This window comes from Colobus angolensis, unplaced genomic scaffold (genome assembly GCF_000951035.1).
Source record: "Colobus angolensis palliatus isolate OR3802 unplaced genomic scaffold, Cang.pa_1.0 Scaffold17, whole genome shotgun sequence".
NCBI lineage: Eukaryota > Metazoa > Chordata > Mammalia > Primates > Cercopithecidae > Colobus > Colobus angolensis.
The window spans coordinates 7,189,367-7,195,399 of NW_012114821.1; positions in this window are offsets into that span (position 1 = coordinate 7,189,367).

Sequence of the window (6,033 nt, forward strand, 5' to 3'; positions counted from 1 at the left end):
CCAGTTGGCCACATTCTGGAATTTTTCTTCAACAATTTCTCTCGAGATTCTTCTGTGTCTGAAATGTTTACTTGAACAGCTTCACAATCAGTATTTGTGGATTTAGTCAACAAGGGAACTTAGCCTCTGTCAAATCTGTTTCTCCCTGTAGTTAACAGTTTTCTATCCTAACTCTCTTGAGCTCTTCTTTTTTTTTTTTTTTGAGTTTCACTAGTACTAAATTTTGTCGTTCTTACCCCAGCCATAAATAAACAGGCTGGAGGCAATCAGGCAGGGCAACACTTCTCACTCTGCTTCCCTGTTCTGTTCTCCTAAGTTCTGAGGGATGAGCGTGTTGACTACTCCCACCAGGCTCGCAGGAGGAGCAGGTATTTACTAGCGGTCTGTACCGACAGACATTGGGCTAATTCACTGCCCTCATTTGTCTGTTCCTTTACTCGGCTCCTTCTACCTTGACTTCCAGACAATCTGGCCCTACACGGATTTTGACTTCTATTTTAACAAGTGTGGAGAGGCAGGGTGACTGGCCACTTGGCCCTTCTCCCCTGGACCTCTGAGTGTCTACCTCAATGCCGAAAACATCAATTCCTTCCCAGGTGTCTCTTGGGAAATGCTGTCTATGAAAAGTGAAGAAATCATGCTGGCTGCTTCTACTTAGACCTGATGTCTTTCTTAACACATGTTCTCTATTTCTCTTACTTTTACAAATCTATACATTATGGTATGCCTAGTCTCAAGAACTCCAAACTGTGCCCACAATAGTCAGCAGTTGATTGGCCCTGCGGGGGGTTCCTGTGTGCTCCCTGGGCATCCTGCAGACACATGGAGAGGGGGATGCTGCCTGGTGGGGCTGTGTTCACTATTGACTACAGTGACTCTCCCACCCTCCAGGCACCGTGTTTGTTCCAAGGCAAGAATTTAGTTATCCCCTCATTCATTCATTCATTCATTCACCCATTAAAAAAAATCTTTACCAAGAATCTCTTCAGTGACACAGACTGTGACAGGTACAGGAGATAGTAAATCAGGCAGGAGCACTGCCTTAAAGGAACTTGGAGCCATATAGAGAAGATAAATATGGGATAAGATGGATTGCAGTGCAGTGCGATGAAAACAAAGTAGAGGGATGTCAAAGGTGAAAAATGTTGCAGTGGGAGAGGTAGGACAGGCTGTCTGGGGCAAGGAGGAACATCTCAAAGAGGTGATGCTCCAGTGTTGAATGCTTTATTAGGTCTCAACACGGAGAAAATAAAACATTGTAGGAAGAGAAGTTGTCTTTGCAAGCACTGCCCTTAGTGTTCATTCACTCACTCATTCAACAGTTATTTATTGAACAGCATGAATGAACAAAACAGAAAAGAATAATTTCCTGTTCTCATGGAATATACATACTCATAATGTTTCACATGTTATAACTAGATCGAAATGATTGAAGAACAACATATGAGACGGCAAAGGTATTAGATGGAGCTGACACCTCGAGAGAGGGATCACAGAAGGGTTTGAGTGACAGCTTTGGCATTTTGGCACCATTTTGTATAACAGGATTCTTCAACCTTGGTACTACGGAGAGACTTGACTGGATTATTCTTCCTTTCTTCCTTGTGGGAGCTGTCCTGTGCACTGTAGAGTATTTAGCAGCATTTCTGGCTTCTATCCACTAGATGTCAGTAGCAACCTCTCCCCAATTTGTGACAACCAAAAACATCTCCAGGCTTTACCAGATGTAACCTGGGGGACAAAATTACTCCCATAGAGAAATACTGCTGTAGAGTAAACCAATGAGAAATTTTAACAAGTGAAGAAACAACAGTATGTTGATCCTCCTTGTTCTGGGCCTCAAAACAGAGAACATCATTCCTCATTGCCTTTTGGATGGTGTTTCATGGGTGAAGCAGAATTTGTAAGAAACAAATGAAAAGCAGAAACACTTTGCAGGTGCATTTATGGGCCTTTAGAGGCCTATCCTTCATCAGGATGCTTTCTAAGGAGTTGAAAAGTTACAGCAATCTCTTATAACTGTGGCTTTATCTTCACAAAACGACAAAATATAGCCTCAGTCTTAAGGGCTAAAACATAGATGTATAATGTAGTGTAAATTTATCCATGACTTTCAAGTTCTTTTAATGATATGGTTCGTGATGGTTAGGACTTTAGCCTTGGGGTTTCTTTCCTCTCTGATGTCAGTGAATGCCAATCAACTTAATTATTCTATTTAGCATCCTATCACTTTCCACTGGAAGCCCACATAGTGCTTATCTCCTTAATTAACTGGGAAGATGAATCTAGTTTGAAACTAGGGTAACTCAGGTGCACCCAAGTCTTCCATTACCACCAAAACTTTAGCAATACCAGCTTAGAACTCCTTCCTGAGAAAGAAAGCTATGTGGCCGACTTCCCACTCGACCTTATACCTTGGAGGGCTCCAAAGCATCTTCAATTCAGCACATGCCAAGCTCTCTTCCTGATCCTCCATCTTTCTGATTTACCTCCTCTAGCTCTCCCAGTCTCAGTAAATGATACCATTATCCATCCAGATTCTGAAGCTGAAGAGCCTCAGACTCACTCTTGACAACCCCCTTTTAATTTTCCATGTCCCCTCTATCACAAGGACCGCTGCTATTGCCTCCTTAACATCCCTCGAATCAATGACATCTCCTCACATCCTTTGGCTGCCCACTGTGTTCTCAGTACCTAGCATGGTGTTTGGCATGAGGTAAGTCTTAGCAAATATTCAATGAATCAGTGATTGAAAGACCAGACTCATCTCTCTATGCCAACTGCACCACACATTGGTTATGTCTTTAAGTTGAAAAGTGACAGAAAAACAGGTGAATGGGATTCAGGATCTCCAATTTTCAATCAACACTCAATCAGCCACCAGTGTTTCCGAAGATGTATATGCCAAGTGGATGTTCCTGATTGTTCCAGCCGTGGCTACTTTCCCACATGCTTTTAAGAACCATCTAATCATGTTGCGCTGGCTGGTGTGGGTGTGCACCAGGTGGACTCCATTGTAGCTCTGGCCTATGATCTGGATGAAAATCACAATTTTTCACAGGCCTTAGCTGTGCCCCAGGACTCCCATATCATCCAGTCATGTAGGAAAAACAAGTGAGATAATCTAACCAAAGAGGTAAGAGGTTATCATGCCATGACTATGCCAAATGTCATGCCCAGTGATAGGTTCCTGGCCATGCTGAGTTCCGAAGAGAGTGGGTGGATGGGTGGCAGATAGCTAAAAGAACACTCAGGTTGTGTGTGGGGCGGGGGCTGTATGCAGTGTAGGCAGGTGAAAGATGGTTTTATTCAGCTGCTTTCTCATCAGCAGCTCTCTCACACAGTCTGTTTCTGTCTTAGCTGTCTGCTCCCTTCTCAGCAGCCAGCTCTGCAGCTCCTGCAGCTCCCATACACAGCTGTGTGGCCAGCTCTCCCTACAGAGTCAGCAGTTTAACTCTTTCTCTCTCCAAGTATGAGCCACTGTGCCTGAGCCATGCCACGCCATGCCATATATACTGCGTCAACAGGGCAGTTTTTCAACAACAGTGGCTCTGAGCCACATATGAGATTATACAAACAGGTTATATACCAAGTGGAGATATGTGCCTGTGCTCCAAACTCACTGAGTAATGCAGGATGTTTACTTCAGCCTATTCTTGACCAAAGCACATCCACGTACCTTACAGAGTTTGAGTAGTAATCTGAATCCCAAAAGGTTAGGACCATAGAAATAGCATTTGAGGATGAAGTGCATGTTCCCTCGACTCCCCGAGATGCAGGAACCAATGAGAAAGGGGCAAGGCTGACCCTGCAGACCCCCACCCATGCCCTTTGGTAGGGAATGTACTGGGTGGGGGTAAAAAGTTTTGGATGATCATAGAAGTTTATCAGGGCAGGGTCAGGGATGGACAGGTGTGCCCAGTAATAATCCATGACTTCCCTTAGGCACGTTATCGTGCTCTGCCTATGGCTGGGATCACCCAGATCCGCAAACTGACTCTTCCCTGATAAAGTCCAAGATTTTATCTGTCTCCTACCCCAACACAGCAAAAGCCTCATTTGCAAGTTACTTTGCTCCCAGTAACATCACTGAGGAATCACATCCTTGTTCCTTGATATGATGTGGCTGTGCCCCCACCCAAATCTCATCTTGAATTGTAATCTCCTTAATCCCCACACATCATGGGAGGGACCTGGTGGAAGGTAATTGAATAATGGGAGGATTTCCCACGTTGTTCTCGTGATAGTGAGTGAGTTTTCACGAGATCTGATGGTTTGATAAGCGTCTGGCATTTCCCCTGCTGGCACTCGTCCTTTCTCCTGCCTCTCTGTGAAGAACTGTCTTCCACCATGATTTTAAGTTACCTGAGGCCTCCCCAGCAATGTGGAACTGTAAGTCAATTAAACCTCTTTCTGTTATAAATTACCTAGTCTTGGGCATTTCTTCATAGCAGTGTGAGAATGGACGAATACATTCCTTATTGAAGTTTCTACTTCTGGAGCTTTAGTTTGTGTGGTGTGTAGTGGTGAGAGCAGTTTAAATATCTCCTTTGGTTATTGGAGTTGACACCAACGTCTCTTCTTCTGACCCCTTTCACTCCTAGACCTAGGATAAGCTGCAAGGAGAGAAAGCCGAGTGTTGGTAATATACGATTAAATCAAACAGAATCCAATTCCAAAAAGCCAACACTTCTGAGCACAGCCTCCGTGCAGGAGCACTGCAGGAGGAGCTTCCTGAGTATCTGGGACTGCAGGCACGTGCCACCATGCTTGGCTAATTTTTTTTTTTTTTTTTTATAGTTTTAGTAGAGACGAGGTGTCACTGTATTAGCCAGGATGGTCTCTATCTTCTGACCTGGTGATCTGCCCGCCTCGGCCTCCCAAAATGTTGGGATTACAGGCGTGAGTCACTGCGTCCGACTGGGAAAAAGGACTTTGATGGAATGTGAAAGAGTCCCAAAACCCTCCTTGGCATCCCTCAGCTTCTGTGGAACAGACACTTAGAGATAGAAAAAGGTTGGGAGGGAAAAGGCAGATTCCTTTTCACAAAGCTTATTTTACCAAATGTCTCCATAGGCTGTACGTGCTGCTGACTGTCTAATGAGGCACAGATTGAAAATGGCTAAAGAGTCTTGTAGTGAAACCAGGGTGATGATGCCCAGAGGCACTCTGAGGAAATTCCTCTAATTGCAATTTTAGTTATCATCAACATGGTCCCATACTGCAGGGATAACTGCCAGAGAGCTGTTCTTACTTTATCTCTCCAATCTCCAGGTCTTTTAGAAAAACAGGAAACCTGGAGCCATCACCAACTTTAAGACCAAGGATAGGCCTGCTTTTCTTTGGTATTTTAGCATCATACCATTTTACAGAGGCAATAATGTGTGGCAGGCTTTGGGTTAAAATGATTCCTGCGTGCACTTTGCTAATATTACTAATATAATAATCACTATTAACATTGATTGCTTACTACATGCCAGATATTGTCCTAAATATTTAATATGCATTAATAATCCTATTTAACATTTGGGGGTGTATTTAGTGTCAGACACTATGATACATACTATATACCTTAAATTAACTAAATTTTTAAAATCTATGGGATGAATATTATTGTCAGACCCTACGTACAGGTAAAATACAGGCTTGGAGATGTTAAATGACTTGCTCAAAGTCACAGCTATCTTGAGAAAAAGTAAAAATTCAATTTTTGTTTAAACCTTGTGCTGTTAATCCCTGAAAGCTGCTTGAGAGTGACCAAGTGCTTTCAAGCAGCAGTGTCTGACACTGAACAAATGCACAAGCCATAGGCTCAATGAAGTTTTATGATTTTTTTTTGTAAAAAACTTTTTACAACTTTGACACAAATACACTAAACCTAGATCGAAAAATAGAACAGAAACTCCTGTCTCTTCCTATCACTATAAACTCCTAAGGCAGTTATGGTCCCAATGCCTGTTACCATTGATTATTTTTGCCTGATTTTATACTTTACCTTATTACTCCTTCTTTGTTTGGATTCCTTCTCTCAAC